The following is a 20,089-nucleotide window of genomic DNA, read 5'->3' as shown; positions in this document are numbered from 1 at the left end:
ATGGCAGTGCTTAGCAAATGCCTTAAAGACATGCATCTTCTTTAGACTAGCAATTCAACTCCTAGGAACTTATTGCAAGAAGTAATGAAACAAACATGTTTGCCTTCATGCTGTTTAGACAGGGAAATTGAATGTTGGGGCTCTAGTTCCCCTCCCAGAGAGTGGATAAGGACACCATCTTGTTTTCTGACTTGATAGCGGCCATACAGACCCTGAAATGTGCATGAATTAGTGCAGGTCAGTAATGAACACTCTAGGAAGGAAATATTGAACTAATTTTAAAATATTAATAAGTGGTTCAATTTACTTGTGTGAATTATCATAATCTGCATATTAAAAATAGAAAGGGAATTACTTAAACTACAGGCAACACTGACAAGAAAGCAGTAGAAAGCAGCTGCACCTCTATCAGGAAGTTTGCAGCTTATTTACAAATGAAAAACACAGACTAGCAATTCATATTATCTCCATTTTTTTGTACACTATTTTTAAAGACAGAAAACGTTTTTGAGGGAGGAAATTTGTAAAAAAGAAACTTATGGTGTTATGATAGTTATTTCTGGGTAATAAACAAAAATCGAGTTTTCTTGTCTTTCTTATACATTTCTGTACTTTACTCCCTAGTATTTTTCAGTGAGGGTACACCCACCCAAACTGTTTCTAGAAACAACTAGCAGATGCATCAGATGTTTTTTCTTATATATTAACATTGCTGACTTTCTGTGCTGAAAAACAAGACCTCTTAGCCCAGTGTTTCTCAACCTGTGGGTTGTGACAGTTTTGGAAGTTGAATGATCCTTTCAGAGGGGAAGCATACCTGATATCCTGCACGACAGGTATTTATTTGCATTATGATTCCTAACAGTAGCAAAATTACAGTTACAGAGTAGCAATGAAAATAATTTTATGGCTGGGGATCAGCACCCTTGGGGAAATGTGTTAAAGGGTCACAGCATTAGGAAGATTGAGAACTACTGACTTAGCATTTGCAACCCTGCTTTCATTACAGATTTACAGGCTCACTAGGGAGTTCTAACCACTGCCTTAAAGCCTGAGCCACTAGCACCAAGGCCCAATGGACAGTGAGTGCATGTGTGTCTTGACCAATGCCCACACCGAAATGACACCAGTCATGACAGTCCCCTCAGTGCAGTCTGACATTCTCCTTCTTACAACCTCTGATGCTATGTTAAACAGAGGTAGGATTCAGCATCGACATCATCCCTAAAAATAATAATTCTAAGACTTATTATAAGACTCATTTCAACTCCTTTGGTAGGAGTTTTCCTTAAAACTGGGTTTCAGTTTAAAAAAAAAACAAAAACAAAAAACAAAACAAAACAAAACAAAACAAAAACATGGAGCATGGAGCGCTTTTGATTTGGTTTGGTTTTGCTTGGTGGGTTTTTTTTTTGTTTGTTTATTTATTTGACTTTTGTATGAAGTGTCAGGTAAAACAAGGAGAAAAGCCTATAATTTCAAAATGTAATCTATATGCTATTCACACTGATATTCAGGGGTGAAATTAATTCACTGGATCCAATTGTTTCCTTTCAATACACAGATAAAACTTTTTCTTAGTTTCACAGTTTGATGATTGACATATTTAAAAAAGAATCTCCATGTATGGTCTTTGGTGGGTGTTTCAGTCCCCACAAGCCCCTCTGGGCCCTGGTTAGTTGGCTCTGTTAGTCTTGAGAAGCTCCTGTTCCCTCTAGGTCCTTCTAGTAAGGGGAGTGGGGTCTGTCTCTGACAAGGACTTTCTTGCATGCTCTTCGATCACTTCCCCCTGGCTGGGCTCCCTTGCCAGGCCACCATGGTAGAGGATGTGCTCAATCTTGACGCGACTTGATGTGCTGGGATGGGTAGGTGGGGATGGGGTGTCTCCCCTTTTCTGAGGGTGTTGTGGTTAATTTAAAAGTATGGTCTAATAAATATTTGTCTATCCAGCTTTTGCAATCAATAAGGACACAAACACCTGATGTATTTTAGAATAAGCCTTTACCTGGGGCAAGGTAGATATTACCTCCTAAACTGTCCTCCACTGTCCCCTAGTCTCCATCCCATTCCATCTGCTTCTAATAATGGCTACCTCCTACCCATAATCCCAAAATACTTATTAAGGTTGTTCATTTTGGCCATCTCTTCAGAGTTCTTTTTTTATCCCATGGCAATTCCTCTCCTTCTTTTTCCTCCATCCCGTCTGCTCTATCCCAAGATCCTCTCTGCTCAAAGCCCTTGAACTTTAACCATGCCTATCCTACTTGCCTGCCCAGGTATGCTGGCTTTTTATTGGTCAAATAGGAGTAAGTTTTTAGGCAAGGTTACATAGCAATATTTGGGGCACACTAAAAGACAGCAAGCAGTAATTGGCATCAAAATACATCAGACCAACCTCCAACAGAGAGGTGGGGGATGTGGGGTGGGCGGGGGAGAGGATATGGGCAAGAGGGAGGAAGAGTGAGACCAGGAGGAGAGGAGGGTGGAGGCAACAATTGAGATATAAAGTGAATAAGTTAATTAATTAATTAATTAAAAAACAATATCATTACTCATTTGGAAAACTTTGTGATATGCTACTATAGAATCGTCTATTTGCTCACTTAATGCCTGCAGCAAACAATGTGTGTGTGTGCGTGTGTGTGTGTGTGTGTGTGTGTGTGTGTGTGTGTGTCTGCATTAGTGTCTTCCATCACAGCTTTGGCTGTGATTTAAAATTAAATTTAAAATCTACTGCAACCAAGTTTTCCTAATCGGCGCTTAGATTTTATGCAAATTGATGGTTTAGCCCTGATAAAATGGCAGGGCTTTGTTTTTTGGCTCCTGTTACGTAAAGATGACTAGCAAGCACTCAACTAAACCAGTCCATGCTCTTGCCGCCAACACTCTGTGCCTGCTGAGGTTGCTCTGCTACAATTAATCATTCTTCCCAGTCATCTCGGAGGCTCTGTCTCACGTCTCTCCTGAGTTAGGAGCCTGACAGCTGACAGGTAGATCGCCCAGGCCCATCACCCCGCAGCTGAACTCCTCTTTCAGCATCGCGGTTTTGTTGGGAGCCAGATCATCAGTGTCCTGGCTAGGCACCTTCAGTTCCATTATTCTTAATTTTGTTCATAATTAGGGAGATTTTTGATGGCAGATAATTCAAAGGAGACGCTTGCTTAGAAAAACTTTTGATGTCATTTCTGATAATACTTACAGCTTCGCAAAGAATGATACAAGGCTCTGAACTGCAGTCTCCATGGACTATGACCCGTCTTTCTCCAATTACATCTGAACCACTTATTTCACACTGTCCCCTCCCCTTCCTACCACCAGTGATCCCATTTAATCCAGTTAATAGTGTCTGTGTTTTCATATTTTGACCTGACTTTCTCCTGTTTCCCAAAAATGTCAAATATCTCTCTGCTGATAAATTGGAAAACATTTTCCTGAAATAAACCCTCCAATGACTTGGCATCAAATTCATTTTCAGTGACTATAGCAACTTACTTGTGCTTTCCTTGACCCATGGGTTCCTCTGTGCCCTGGAAATTACTCTGTAAACCTTTGAAAAATTAAATCAGCTCCCAGTTGTCCTTGCTTCCTATCCAGTCCTCACCACTTCATAGTTACTCTTTATCAGCTATCCTGAACCAGTAGCTTTTGATACTTTTTGCCATCTGTGTGAGATTAGGGAGCCAGGGTTCTTAGTTTAGTGAGCCAGATGGAGAAAGCAAGGTTCACTTGCTGCTGGTATGAATGCAAACCAGGGCATCACTAGAATGCATTCACTGGAAACCAGTGTGGATAGTGCTCAGAAGCTAAAGCAATCTACCATATGACCCAGCGATACTATTCCTTCACATATGTCCAGATGAGTCCACAGATACATGGTCAGCAGTATCCACTGCTGCTCTATGCACAACAGCAAGGAAATGGGAAAACCTAACTGTCCTTCAATACATGAATGTATAATGAAAATGTGGTGTATATACACACAATGGAATACTATTCAGTTGTAAAAAACAAACAAACAAACAAACAAAACAAAACAAAAAAACAACAAAATCATGAAATTTGCGGGTCAATGTATGGATATAGAAAAGGCTGTACTGAGGAAGGTAACACAGACCCAAAAAGATGTGTTCCTTCTCCTCTCTCACCTGCAGCTCTGAGAGCCAAACTTCAGATGAGAGTATTGTAACACGGAGTAACAACAGAAACCAGGACAGTATAAAGGGACTGTGGAGGGTGCTTGCAAGGGAAACAGCAAGATACAAGTGATATGAAGGAGGAAATATGAAAAACGGGAGAGGGCTCTAATTGAGGAGAGGGGAGTCAATACAGAAGGAGGAAAATGGAGGATGGACAAATAACACTCAAGTTGTCTGATAAAGCCACAGGGAATCATTTCATATTTACCTGACTACCTTATAACTTAAAATAATCCATTATACGAATTTACATTTTTCCATGTGGCTGGTTACCTGAGCTCAGGCACCATGTGTTCATCTTCCTTACATCTTGACGGCTGAATCTTCTGTGCCGAGCACTATCCCAGAATCCTTTCTGCCCCCTGGATGTTCCACCTACCATTTCCTGCCTTAGCTATAGGCCATAGGTTTTTTTTTTTTTTTAATTGAAAGGTGTTGCATCCATACAATACACAAGAGACTCCTTCTGCACAGGACAATGTCCCCCACAAGAGCCATAGACCGACTACCTAACAAGATCTTCAGTACTCAGTGCCAGAAACCTCCTTTCAAGTTGTTGATCAGGGTAATCTAAATGGCTCCTAAAACAATACAGGCTACTCCTCTGGTCCTTGGTTAAAGGGAAGTCCTTATAGCTAAAGACACCACACACTTAAGGCACAGAGCTCAAATGACTCCAGCTGGATCTAATCAGAAAGCCTCCTACTTGAAGTCTATCTTCCATAATACCCAAAGTCTCACCCACACAAGGGAACTAATCAATAGGCCCATCATCTGTGATGCCTATGGACCACAACAATGACCAGCATGGCCAGATATCCTTAAAGGCACAATAGACACGTATTTTAGCAGTAACCAGCAGTGTCTAATTGGACCACCAAGAGGGAAACCATGCCTGGTACTAGGAGCCTAGCCAACAACCCAGATCTAGTGATGTCATGGATTCTAGTCTCTCCACGATACTAGACCAGCATAATTCCTGAGTTCTAAAATGCATTCTATGTCTTAGAGTTTCCATTGCTGTGAAGAGACACCATGACCACAGCAACTCTTATAGTGAAAAACATTTAAATGAGGCTAGCTTACAGTTTTAGAGGTTTAATCCATTATCATCATGGTGTCATGCTGGTAGGCAGACACGGTGCTGGAGAAGGAGCTAAGAGTTCTACATCTGAATCCCAAGCAGGAGGAAGTGAATCAGACACATTTTCTTCAACGCCACCACACCTACTCCAACACGGCCACACCTCCTAATAGTGGCATACCCTATGGCTCTAAGGGGACCATTTTCTTTCACCACATCTCATACCCACAGATCAGTGTAGCTGTCACCCCTCATCTAAGAAGCATCTCTTTGCAACAGGTGGAAACCATTACAGAAAACCACTTGGAGACACAATGCAAAAATCAACAGATCAGGAGGAACCTTTCCCCAGTGTCTATGCCCTCAGCACAGTCCCTGAACTGAAGGCTCAGAGGATGCCTCAGAAAAGGAGGTGGAAAGTTTTGAAGAGCCAGAGGACCAGGGAGTCAGCTGTGAGACCGTGTGTCTTGGAAATGGCTGCCTAAACAAGTCCCGAACAATGACAATATCAATGGACATGCTGCTGTGGTAAGGGGGAAACCTCAAGGCGTTCCACTAGGCAAGAACTTCGGGCAACTGGTGAGTGTTGAGGGAAGGAGTATGAGCATTTCCCAGGGGTGAGCCCCCTAGTTGGTTATCCAATACAAGGTGTGGTCAGCTCTGAAATCATATACACATAAACAACAAAAGTAGACTGTGGAGGAATGTCTTGAGTGCGTGTAACAACTGTCAATAAAGCGCTTTTTAGCCAGTAAGTTGGGCAGAAGGACAGGAAGTGGAAGGCGGGACTTCCTGGAGAGGGGCGGGAGCCAAGTTTGACAGTTGGAAGAGGAAGATGGTTGAGAGTGGAGGACAGGACCGGAGAGAAACGGCCCAAGGATCACAGTGGCAAGTGCTTGGGATATATGTATGTTATGCGGTTTAGAGTGGTTTATTTATGTTAGTTTACGAGTAGATTTGTATCGGTTTGGATTCTGCCTGGCGTGTAGTGCCAGGTACATTTCAGACTCGTTGTCAGTTATTAGCCATCTTAGGCTGAACTGATACAATTTACTTTAACAATAGACTCAGCAGTGTGTGTGTGTGTGTGTGTGTGTTGTGTATGGTATGTGTGTGGTGTGTCTGTGTGTGTGCTCTGTGTGTGTGGTGTGTGTATGTGTGTGTAATAATCAAAGAAAAGGACACCACAAATTTGAGAGGGAGTGAAGCAATAACATGGGAGAAGTTGGAGGGAGGGGATATGGCCAGTACAAGAGTAGAAAGGGATGGGAGAAAGTGACATAATTATATTTTAACTTAGAAATGTATTAAAAAAAAAGAAGAAGAAGAAGAAGAAGAAGAAGAAGAAGAAGAAGAAGAAGAAGAAGAAGAAGAAGAAGAAGCAATTGCTCAGAGAGTTTAGGAAATTCCCCAGGCACACAGGAGGTGACAGGGCTGGGATGTGGAAATGTGTCTTTCTGTCATGGTGACTTCAACCTACAACTCCCGCCCCAGTGTCTGCCTCGCCATCTTATCTGGTTTGTGGGTTCCTGCTCCAGCACAGGTGTGGACTCTGCAACACCAACCAACGACCGATGGGACTGAATATGTCAGTGTCTCCGAATTCTGTATCCGGCCTTCTGTCCGAATCCTTCAAGATACTTTCCCTTCTTTCCTTTGTTTCATTTTAAGAGCTTAATTCTTTAAAGTCTTAGGAGGTTCCTGAAGCTAAGACCGCTTTCCCTGCCTTCTAAACAAAGCTAATTATTGACTTCCAGCATGGCAGTAAATCAATACACTAGAAGGCAATTTGTCAGGTGATCCGACGTAAGCCGAGCAGTGGCGTCCTGGGGAAAAGGAGCACAGAGCTTCCTGTGAGGTTTCGGGGGGGGGTGACCCCATCTTCCCAGACTCTCCTTTGTTCTGGCGATGCAGAAGCTAGTCTCTGGTGACTACTCGCAATGCGTTTCCAGCTTTGCGGTTCCCTTGAACACTAACTTAGCTTTTGCCATTTGAAAAGATAACTTCCCTGGGGTGTGATTGCAATTAGAAGAGCAGATTGCAGAGAACATCAAATCGTGCCAAGAAAAAAAAATAACGTGGAGGAAGAGAACTAGGCACAAGTAGAAAACGTTATTAATTTTCAAAATACACTTTACAGAAACACAAAGCCAACAGTGTATACTTGATTTTCTTCTATTTTTGTCTTTTGTCTCTTGTCGGCCAACTTTATTTATCACTTTCTATATTAATCACCAAATCACGCTGCCGGCTGGCATGTCCACTCCCTCTGCAAATCACGACTGCAGTCTGCAGCTGACAGCTCTGACACATGCAGACATCCCTTTCTCGACTCTTCAGGGATCATGGCACCGTGTCTACAGAACCAATCGCGGCTTCCTCAGCCAGCTAACCTTGCTGTTGGGGCCATCCGCCTGTTGGACTCTTTGCTGGGAAGGAATCATTTTTAAGATGTCAGAATTCATCTAAGGCATTTTTATAAAGAAGTTGCTGTCGAATGGTGAAATGTAAAAGAACTCTCTCATATAGCAAGACTGAGGTCACACTCATTAATCAAGCGTGTTAGGATTAGGTTCGATCACAGACCAAGCCATTGCTTACTCTTTTGGGCACCTACGGTATCTACCAGTTCATGCCAGGGTCTCATTTCATACTAGAATTGTTTCCTTATTTCCTGTGCGTCTCATATTTCTTTTCATTTTTAATTTCATTCTTTTCTGTTGTTTTTGACAGTAGCAAGTCGTTTTAAGTTTGCTTTTGAATCAAAAGAAGATCAAGCAAATAAAATATCTGAAAGAGATCCTAGACCAATGTGGTGCTTCATGCGGGTTGGAATTGTGAAACTGATTGTATTTAGAAGCACCTAGCCAACTAGTGAAGCAAACCTCCAGATGTGTCTGTGGTGTTTGCAGGGAGGGAGGATCCATCATGAATGTGGACAGTGCCATCCCATAAGCTTGTGGGCTCAATGGAGTAAGAAAGAGATAGAAAAAGAGTACACCATAGGGCATTCCCATTTTTCTGATTTCTGGCCCCTGTGATATGCACCGCCCTTGCACACCCTTACCACCTTGAGGGCTGACACCTTTATTTCTTGAAGTTTTTTTTAATATCAAGTATTTTAGTCACAGTGTCATAAAAATCTGATTAATATAGAAAATTGGTACCCAAAAAAGTGGGGTGTATGCTGTAACTAGCACTGGCCGTATTCTTCTTAGGCCTTTGGAATTGGTTTGGGGAAGAATTTCGAAGGGTAGAAGATGTGAGATAGGCACATTCTAGAATGACGGAGCAGGAGTGTAATGAAGGTTGATGACATCTCAGAGACCAGGGTGCTAGCAGAAAAGGAGATGGGAAAGACTGCTTAGGAGGTTATGGGTAGAAATGAGGAGTGCATTGAGAATTGGCCAAGATGCCATTTACTTTACCTTCTGGCAAAGGACCTATTTGCATTTTATCTATGTCCTTAGATTTTTGAATGAGACTAAATTGACAAGTAACAGACTAATTAATTTAGTGGATGAAATTATAAGACTTCATACCACCCAGGCTGTGGCATAGTTATTAACGACTGGTTTTAGTCAGACTTACAGTGAGAAGTGGGAGCAAAAGGCAGAGCAGAGGGATTTTAGAATGTCTGGTTTGACCAGAAAAAGTGTAAGATAAAATCTGTAGATATAGACCATGCCATTCAAAATGAGCCAGGTAGTTTATACCGATACAATTAAAAGATATCTTGAGGGCATCTCAGGGGTTGGCCAGACACCACCCTCTGCAGGCACTGGAGCATACAATTATAAATTCATTTAAAAGACTTTTGCCTGAGAAAAGCAAGCTACTGTGACAAGGATGCCGAGGGAAGTGTTTTCCCAGTTTTAGTAGCCCGGGCACTCAGAAGCCACTATAACCCTAGTGCAAGGGGCCTGAGCTAGCACCCATAGCCCACATTGGTATCAGCTATGTGCTATCTGGTTTTGGCAGAAATACAGAAGGCTTCCACTCAGATTTCAAAAGAAGGCCTCTGTACTAGCGTTTGACTTCCTGCAAGGAAGATATGACAACATGAGAGAATAATATGAGGCTGTGAGGGTGAAACTCAGAATGTAGTGGAGACCCATAGGATGTCTGAGTTGACAGAAGCATGGAATGCCTGCTGAAGAATGCTACAAGCAACAAGGGAAGCCATCCATTGAGAGAAGCTATTTGGGAGTCAGCTTCAGTGAAGCCAAAGGGACAGTGATGCCAAAGCCTGTTGTTAATTTATCAATATGGGCCTAGTAATGTTTATTATTAGACTTATAATTATTATTATTGCAGTATAACCTCTAGCTATCAATCAAGACACTCACCTGTTGTATTTTAAAATAGCCTTAGTTAACTTGGGGCAGGACAGACATTAATTCTCTAAACTACTTCCCATAGTGGCAGGTATAGGATCCCTGCCCCAATCCTGTGCCATCCACTTCTAATAATTTCTATCAAGCTACCTCTCATCCATAATCCCAAATACTTGCTAATGTTCTTCATCTGGGCCGAATCTCCATCCACGCCAGCCATGTGCTTCTCTTCCATCTAACCCATGATGGCGGCCTTCTTCTCCTTGCCTCTCCTCAGGTCTCTCTATCTCCCCAAGCCTGGGAACCTTAGCCACACCTATCCCATCTGCCCTGCCCACGTGTGTGATGGCTTTTTATTAATTAGCATCAAAATACCTCAGACCAACCCCCAACAAAGGCCAGACCACCTGCTCACCCTGGAAACCAGTCCCTCCTTGCTGTTTTGCCATCCTTCCCTTTTGGAATGGAAATCTTCTCTCTGTGCCATTGCACACTGGAAATAGATAACTGTATTTTCACTTGTGTGGAACTGTCAGCTAACAGTTGCTTTACATTTCAGAGAAGACTTTAAACTTGGGTATTTGAACAGTGTTAGAATTCTTACATCTGGAGGCTTTTGTGGCTTGGCTAAATGCATTTTTCCTTATGAGATGGTCATGATCCTTTTAAGGCCAAAAATAGGCAGCTTTTCAATATAAATAAATGGTATGTTAGAAATGATAGATATCATAAGCTTGACATAAACTTGCATAATATATAAATTTATAAAATACTAAATCATATTCCACATGTTTGTACAATTTTATGCTTTTATTTGTAAGCTAAATTTACACTTAACAATACTTTTTATTATTACCTATAAGATCTGGAACTGGTCACTAAAATCCTATGTATTGATTCTTTTTCATCTATGAGACTGCAAGATTGGCATAAAATGATCTTTAAGTTTTTCTCTCCTTATTCATTTTAATCTTAATTGTACATATGTATGTTTGTAATATGTGTGTATATGTGCATGCATGTGTGTGTGCCTGTGCATGCACGTGTAAGGTCAGAGGTCAAGTGTCTTCCTCTACTATTCTCCTCCTCATTTCTTGAGGCAGCATCTCTCACTGAACCCAGAACTCAGTTGACAAGACTGGCTGGACAGTGAGCCCCCATGATCCTCTTGTGCCTGCTGCCCCACCTTGAGCCAGGAGTATAGGCATACTCTGCCACACCTCACTTTTTTACGTGGGTGCTGGAGACCCTAATGCTGGTCCTTGCACTTGTGCAGCAAGTGCTTTACCCGCTAAGCCACATCCGCAGCCCTCTCTTCCTTCTTCTGCTCATGGTGCAGTAGAACAGCCAGGGGAATTGATAAAAGCAGAGGACCTACCTCAACTACACATGGGTGTGGTCCATGGACACTTAGAACCTATTCTTCCTTCCATGAGTTTCTGCAACATGGAAACTTCGAAGTCAAAACTCTATCCCCTAACCTCTACCAGGCAGGGTCCTGTATATGAATGAGATCCTATTATTCATGAGATTGTCAAGGCAAGAGTGAACCATGACTTTTCTGTTATTGTAAGACAAGATGGGAATGTATAGGTACGGTCCTTGACTTGATGCAGGAGGAGGCATCTAGAAGATGCATCTAGAAGTAGATGTCAGGACTCATATTACAGGCCTAATTGACAAACTTCACTGGAGATTTTTGAGGAGTGTTTCTTAGAGCAGAGCCTGTAGCTCCTAAACATGTCTTTGTTAACTCTCACCTTATATTTCGTGATAAAAATTTCAGCATTTCCAAAGACCATTTGTGGTGGTCTGGAAGCCACTGCTGCTTTTCCACTAGATACACTACTCAGTTCTTATAATGATTTTTATAAACCTGTTGCTTTCTGTATTTAATCCAGTTAACCTTAGATTACAATACATGAAAATATCCTATTGTATTTCTTTTCCAGTTACAGTGGGCAAGGACAGAGTTAAGTCCAACTTGGTGAACTAAAGAGTTTATTAGGGTTGGGATCAGAAACTCAAAGACACTTTGAGACACTTTCAGGGAGCCCCACATGCAATATGCTCAACTCCTGAAAACCTTCAACTGAGAGCCTCAACCTCCAGTCAAGCTTCTCCCACCTCTATTCTCAGGCATTCTCCAAGACCATGAATAGTAAATGAGGAGAGAGAGGTGAGAGCAATCTCATATCAGCATTTTATAATTCTCCAACCCCAAACCATGAGGAAGTGTTAACAACCTGGTTGCCATTACCATAGACATAGCTATCAGCTGTATCATCCTCATTTTGTTGCTGTAATTGTGGGCTAAGGTCTTCTGTAGATCCCCATACAATTCTGCTTCATTATATTGATTATCCTGTAACACCTGTAGAAAGTAGCTGTCACATTCTGCTTCTCCCTCAAGCTCTCTCGTCTTTTCTGTACCTGATTTTCTTGATGTTTTCTGAGACTTAAGGGGGTGATGTGAGTGTATAATTAATTTGCTCCATTTATGATTAAACACTGGGCCACTATGCCACAGCAAGTAGACAGAGCAATTGGCACATTTTCAGCAATTTAACTGGGTATCAGGCTAGCAGTAAACACCCCCCTCTGTAAAAGGAAACTTAACCAAGACTGACAGTAACAGTAACCCAAGGAATAATACAAATATTTAGAAGTAAATTCAACAAGCATGTCACATCCATTTAACAAAACAATATCAGTACAAAATGATATCACCTCTCCACCCACAGGTTTTTGTACTTGCTTATGATACTTAAAATGTGATCCTTCTGTAGATTGAGCCTTTTAAAAAGTATTTAACGTTGTTAATTGCACCCATAACAATTATGCCACTATCGCACCAGGGAACTCATCTTGCATGCAAATAATGTCATGTGTAAAGTGTATAGCAGAGCAGGGCCATTTATGAAAACTCCCCATGAGCCTTCAGGCACAACAGATGCCAGCTAATGGGGAAGAAGCTTCTAGCTCCATCCTCGATTGAGTTCTCTGTTCTTGCGTCCAGAGAAGGTGACATCTTCGGCAAAGGCAGGGCTGGGCTGGTTCCCATCCAGGGAGGTTACTTTCCTCTACAGCAGACAAGGCTACAATGAAGATCACTTTAAAGGGCCCCAGTTTAGGCTTCAAAGTGCCAGAGCTTCATAAGAATAGAATTAAGGTTTTTGTCTCTCTCCACAGCTCCCCTGGAACTCAACACAAGCCTTGGCTTATTAGTTACATGGACTGGCCTCTTTTGCTGCTTTCACTTATCACTTCCTTCCCTACAAGGCATCTCATTCTCCCTCTTATCTCATTTTTCTTCCTAATCAGAGCTAATGGGGAGGACACTTCTCCCATGGCCATTTCATAATGCGGTTTCTCTCCTAGGTGGGTAAGTATCACCTTTGAGCAGTCATCACACAAAACTGAGCTCACGCACTGCTGCCACAGCTACCACACGCCACACGGAGAAAGGCCATCGCCCTGTATGGATGATCCACCCAGACAGCTCAGATGCTGCGGCACATCGGCACATCTTATCCCTCATAGGGGGCCAAGCAACTGCTCCACTCACACTCATCTTGAATTCTGCACAGCCTCTCGCCCAATTATAAAGTGTTATGTAGCCTTTCCTAGGGAGGCCTATAGGAATGCCTATTCACCTCACACAGAGCTGAGTAGGTACAAACAGATGATCAAAAGAACTCTGTCCAAGTATAGCTTGATGGACCAATGAGTTGTCTGGAGTTGTTTCCAGGAACAAAGGTGACTTAAAGGCACCACTGGGAAATCCCACCTCAGTATAGCTGATTCACAAAGAGTCCCAAGCTGGGTCAACTCTCCATTTCCTATACTCTAGCATTCCACAGGCCCATGCATCTGGGACAGGATTAAATGCAGCTGGGACATGAGAGTGGGGTGACCGGGATCCCTGGCATGTGACAACTCCCCCTTTTCCTTCATACATCTAGCCTTCAGCTGTATTGTTTTGCTTATTTCACTGATTGTAGGTCTGAGAGGCTTAGCCATTGCTAAGAGGCCCATGACAGAAGTCACATATAGGCACTGTCCAGCACTAGCCATCCCAGTTGGAATCATGTAACAAGATTTTCCTGGTTCTTGGAAAGATAGCACTTGTAAGGGAAAGACCTGAGCCAATCAGCCACTAATGTGACCATATATGGCCTAATGACTCTGGACTATAACTTGGGTGACCAACATTTGGCCCCAGCCTATCAGCTTATGCCCCTATGATTGCTCCTTAGTCCACCCAATCAAATTAGAAGATAACACCCCCTCTTAGAAGTCCCCTAGTTCCCTATAAAAAAGGCCTGCATGCCTTTGACCGGGGGGCGGGGGGCACCACCATTTTGTATGGCTGATTGATCTCGGTATGCAGGCTGTTTCTGCAGAAGAGTCTGGGGTCTTCTTTCAGCGATTTTCAGACCCTTGCAGGTCAAGGTCTCCCACAGGTTATTGCAGTGGCTATGTATGCTTCATTACGGTGATGTAATGGTCGTGTCAAGCCCAGAGCAGCTAACTACTCCACTTCATGTCATTTTAGACTAGAAGGATTCTGAGCTGGAGGCAATTGAGAAATGGCATATAAACGACGCTCATTTTGTGCATAAAGACCCCATACGAATTTCCCTTTATGAGGGTAGTTTCTCCTCTCTATTCAGTGAGAGGAAATGACTCATTGCTACAGATGGCACCTTCTCAAGTCTGCATAAACAAACACTATTGAAATAACTCATGCACCATTACTTTCACCCCGCATATTTACCTTGCCCTGGCTTCCTGACTGTAGAAGCCCCAGCCGAACCGTCTGCAGTTGTCTCTTCATCTCTCCACAAATTGTTGCTCTTTGGTAGAATGGTATAGTTTGCCAAGCCTAATGGCTTCTTTGGGTTTTTACTCCCTTTTCTGCAAGACCACATTAGAAATAAAATATTAATACTATATAAATCCTGTATGCCTTTTCACCTGTTAATCTGGTTTTGGCCAGTTCATTTTCTGTTGCCCAGTGGCTAAATTTAAAATAATAGAAGAGAAAAAAAATATTGCCTCCCCTATACCACCCACAGCATTTTTGATCATTTTCTTCCAGCTTATATTTCTTTTGGTTCTAGCTTCCTTTTTCTTTCTTGATACACATCCAAAGATATTTAGTACATGTTTGCAAACTTGGTTGGAAAGTGAACATGTGATTAATCTGGTCCTTTGAGAGATTTTCCTAAGATCTGTTGTAACTCAACATTTTATTTCTTTCCAATAAACCCAAACGCACTTCTAGGCTTGCTCAGAGCTCCTCACTCGTCCTTTGTGCTGTGGCATGCTTTGAACTTGCTTTGAAATTTGTGTGTAATGTTTTACATTTTGTTTTACCTTGTTTCATCTGTTATTTTGCATTTATGTTCTTCCTTTTCAAAAGAAAAGTGTGAATGAACACATAAGAAATCCTGAGGTAGGCTATTATGTTGTTGAACTTTTTACTTTGAAAAGATTATAGATTCATGGTAAGTAACAAAAATAATACTAACAGGTCCAATGTGCCCTATATTTTCACAAATAGTTTTTACTACCAACTAAACTTAAGCTTCTGGCCCTTTAATAATATGCAGCATACACCATACTATGCAACTTCCTTCCTCAAATTAAAGTTAAACATCATCTAAAATTAAAACCTCACTGTTGGTGTGCAAGATATTCAACTGGCCTTCCCTAAGTGGCCGTCAGGGTCCTGACAATATCCTATGTCATCACCTGAGCAGACGCACAGGATGTAAGGGCCGCCTTCCTCTTCCCATTTCCACCCTCTCTCTCTTTCCCCACCTCTGTCTCTGTCCTTCTCTGCCCTAATAGCTCTGTCCCCCTCTCTCTGCTCTCCTGTCAGCATGGTCAGTCATCCTCTACCCCTTCCTCAGGCCTTAACTTCTTTCCCCTTCGCCTCCCCACAGATAAACCTCCTTTATACTAGATACGTTGCGTGGCATTAATCATCCTCACAACACTAACATCATCTAAAAGCGTTACAGCACAAAATTCCATAAAAGTGACTAATAGATAATGGTTATAGTTGTACAATAATATGAATTTAGCTAATTCCAACATACTGTGCACCTTAAAGCAATTGTTGTAGCAAATTGTATACTGCATACTTCATGACAATAAGAATCAAGGATAAAAAGAGGGAAAGAGAAACTAATAATCTGGCAAAATGCTTGCATGAACTTAAAGAATTCTGGAACCTAGGTTTTTGTTTGTTTGTTTGTTTGTTTGTTTTTGTTTTGTTTTAGTACAATATTCAGGACAGGCTGAATGATGCAAGAATCTGGTACACTGTGGTAACACACTGGTGTTTTGGGAAGTTTATTCAGCACACCCCTTCCTAAGACCATGTACTGAAGATAGCACATGTTCCAGTGCCCCAGGGCAGGCTGGTAGTGATAAAGGAGCAACAAGGGTATGATTCTGGAAGAATCTTCCCTGCCCATTTCCTGCCTTTGATTGCTTGCTGGAGGTATAAGGGCTTGCCTCTTTTGTTCAACTCATGTTATTTCCAAGGCTTAAAAAATCTTTCTGGGCCAGCGTTTGCCATACAGTATTTAACAGTAAAGTAGTAGCCGTCAGACCAGCAAGAAGTCAAGAGACAGCTGACAAATCTTGGGGGAAAGAGCAGAAATACAATGAGAGAAAACAGTTTCCTACCAAAGTGGTCTTAAAATTCAAAACAGTACCCACCAAACTTATTTCTCTGTAGGCACGGAAGGCCAATTCTAGAATTCACGTGGTGTTCCAATAGCCAGGATAATCTTGAAATAGAAAAATGGTGATTCACACTTCCCAATTTCAAAACCATAAGTTTCAGTTTTGGTGTGGTACTGACATGAAGGCAGGCATCTCTATCAACGGAAGAGAATTAAAAAGGGAAAATGCATCAACTCATGGATGCTTTTTTTTTTTCTTTTTTTTTTTTTTTTTTTTTGACAAGAGTGGCAAGGCCATTCACTGAAGAATAGTCTCTTGAGTTTAGGACATTGGAGGGTGTTTTGTGCACTGTATATTCAAATGCTGATTTCTGTACCTAGGGACATTGGCATTGTCATGCCTATGAAGCCTGTCTCAATGGTGCATAAAATTGCTCTCCATCACCCTTCTGATTGGCTAAGTAGAACACTGAACAGGAAAGGAAAAGGCAGGATATCCAGAGCCCAGAGAGAGGAAGAGTGTCTCTGGTGAGGATGAGGGAGTCACCTCGAGGGCACAGACGCAGGCTGTGCCACAGTGAGGCTAAGCTGGCAAGCCTCAAGAAGTAGACCTTGTCTCAAAACAACATAAAACATGACAATGAAATATTTCACAGCCCCTCTAATCAAAAAGTAGTTGGAAGTCCATGTGTAAATTCATTTCCCCTTTTTAATTCTCTTCTGTTGATAGGGATGCCTGCCTTCGTGTCAGTACCACACCAATATTTCACAGCCTCTCAGGATGGGTGTACTTTTTTTTTGAAATAGAGAGTAAATATTAGCAAGATTGAAGATGAATTGGAGCACACATTGCTGATGTAAATACAAACTAGTCCTGCTATTTGGGTAAAATAGTTTGACATCTCCTTAAAAAGTTAAGTTAAATAGTCCAGCTTATATCTCCAAAGAATAGGAAGCAGATGTTTAACCAAATTTATATACCCATATGTTCATAACAATACTATTTATGCTACCTGAATGGTAGAAACAACCCAAATGTCCACAAACTACTGAGTAGACAAATGTGGTATAGCCAAACAACAGAATACTACTCATCCATGAACAGCAATAAAGCACTGGTACACACTACAACATATATGTAAAGTCACACGTTGTGTTCCAGTTATCTGAAACATCCTGAGAGTCAGAAAGTGGATTTGCAGTTGCTAGCAGCTAAAAGGAGAGCACAGAGTGACTGCTTAACTGTTTTCCTTTCAAGTGGTGAAACGCTTTGGAACTGGGCTAATTGACATTTGCACAACATTGTGAATATACGAAATAACCTGCGCTACATGTACATTTTAGGTGGCTAATTTTATAAGATGTGAATTTTATTTTTATGGCGTTTCATTTTATTATTAATGTTTTGGTTAACTTATAAAATAATGGGCTTATTACGGCCTCATTGTACGTAATTTGTACCTTACACACAACTACCTCCTCGTCATTACCTTGCTGCTCACAGGAGAGGAGACATATGTGGCCTTCTTTTCCCCTATTACCCACATCTCTTGTGATGCGGCAGTTCAGACCCTTTGGGTATATATCCAAGCCTCCTACTATAAGACCATATGATAGATATTTTGGGTCTGTTCAAAAGGCATCAGGCTGTATCCTTTTGAAAACTATCTGTTCAATTTATCTATTGTATCCAGGTATTTACTTTTTAAAGTATTTTTTAGGTACGTAGATTCTAGAAATTTTTGTGGGTCAGAGTTGGTCAACATTTTCTCCCACAGCACAGGCTGTCTTTCGTCTGCATTACTATCCAAAACCGTTGCACCTCATGCGGCCTCATTCTTCAGTTCTGCTATTATTCCTTTCAAAAGCTTCTGGCTTGAGCTTGTATCTTCAAGTGTTTTTTTTTTCTGCATCTTCCTTTAACAGTTTCAAAGTTTAAGGCCCTTCATTAGGGTCATGGACTCATTTAGAACTAATCTTTCTACTGAGAAAGAGATGAGGATACAGTTTTATTAGTTTGCACACAGCCCTCCACCATGATCTCAGCAACATGGCATGAAGAGGCTGCATTTTCTCCAATGTACAGTATTTGTTATCTTTGTTGAAATGAAACCAACTGGCTGCAGCTACCAAGGTTTATTTCTTGGTCCTCAGTTCTTTTCTATTGATGTGATATCTGGTTTTGTTCCAGTGCAGTACTAGTTTTGTTACTCTATGGTGCAATTTGCAGTCAGGCATTGTATTGTTTTTAACAAAACAAAGTCTCAATTGCTCAATTTTACCAATGAAGTCTCAGGAGCAAGATGCTGGAGGGAAAGCCTGCTAGCTTAGAGAGGCAGAGACAGCACCCAGCTGACCTTCTTTCTCAACCAACACTCCCAAACCGAAAAGAAAACCTTATTCACCATATCATCTCAAAAAACCCTCAAACTGCATGCCCCTCCCTTCTAATTCATGTGTATCCCTCTATCCATCCTCCTGTGCATCCCTCTGTCCATCCTCTTGACATCTTTTATTCTCCATGGTTTTTCCCCTATGTTTACTCCCTGTCAACTGGTTGCACGCTCTACCTCTTGACCTATGGTTGACTTGATTTAATCCTGTCTTGTATTAAAAGTGTGTGCTAGGGCTGAGCCACACCACAACTACATTCAGATTTTTCCAGTAAACAACACAATTTCAGGGTTCACAGTGTGATCAAATATCCTGCAACAGCATTGTGTTACCTCCAGCATTGTTATGCTCAGACTGGCTGTGGTCAGGCCATATAATTTTAGAATTGTTTTTCTGTCACTGTGGAAATTTTCATTGGAATATTATATCAAATCTATAGGTTAATTTTGGTAGATGGCCATTTCTACACTATTGACTTTGCCAATCTATTAGCATTGGAACCCTTTCTGTCTTACTGTGTATTCAATTTCTTTCCTTGATATCTCAAAGTTTTCATTGTAGAAGTCTTTCATTGGTTATGGTTTTTTCTAGGCATTTTATTATTTTAAGTGTTTGTTATCTTGATTTCTTTTTCAAAGTGTTTTTATTACTATATAGAAAAGCTACTAATTTTTCTGTGTTGATTTTATGTCCTGCTACTTTGCTGAACTCTCAGAACTAAGAGTTTTTCTGGTAAAGTCCTTAGGGTCTTTTAAGTATACAATCATGTCATCTACAAAAAGGGATAATTTGATCTCTGCCTTTTCTATTTATATCTCTTTAATTTCTTTTGATTTTTTGCTCTGAGACTTCAAGCACTATATTGAGTAAGAGAGAGATAGATGGTACACACTCTTTTTCTTAGCCCCTATTTTAAAGGAAATGGTTTCAAGTTTTCCCTCATGTAGTTTGTTGTGTATAAACTTTACTACATTGAAACTTGTTCCTTTTTTTTTTTTTTTTTTTTCCTACTTTCTTCAGTGTCTCTTACCAGGGAATGACCTTGAATGTTGTTGAAGGCCTTTTCTTCATATATTGAAATGAACATGCGATTCCTACACCTAATCCTACTGACATTCTTTGATTTGTGTATATTAAACCATGTTAAATAATCCTTGCAATGAAGCCAACTTTGGATGTTTGATCTTTCTAATGGTTGTTGAATTCAACATGTAAGAGATTTGGGGGGTTTTGTTTCATTTTACTATTGTTTCTGTTTTGGTTAGGTTTGGTTTGGTTTGGTTTGGTTTAAGACAGAGATTCTCTGTGTAGTCCTGGCTGTCCTGGACTAGGCTGGCCTTGAACTCATATGGACCCACCTCCCTGTGCCTCCTG

The sequence above is a fragment of the Acomys russatus genome, chromosome 24, assembly GCF_903995435.1.
Source record: "Acomys russatus chromosome 24, mAcoRus1.1, whole genome shotgun sequence".
Lineage (NCBI taxonomy): Eukaryota > Metazoa > Chordata > Mammalia > Rodentia > Muridae > Acomys > Acomys russatus.
The sequence above is the reverse complement of the archived record's forward strand: the minus strand, read 5'-3'. Positions refer to the sequence as shown.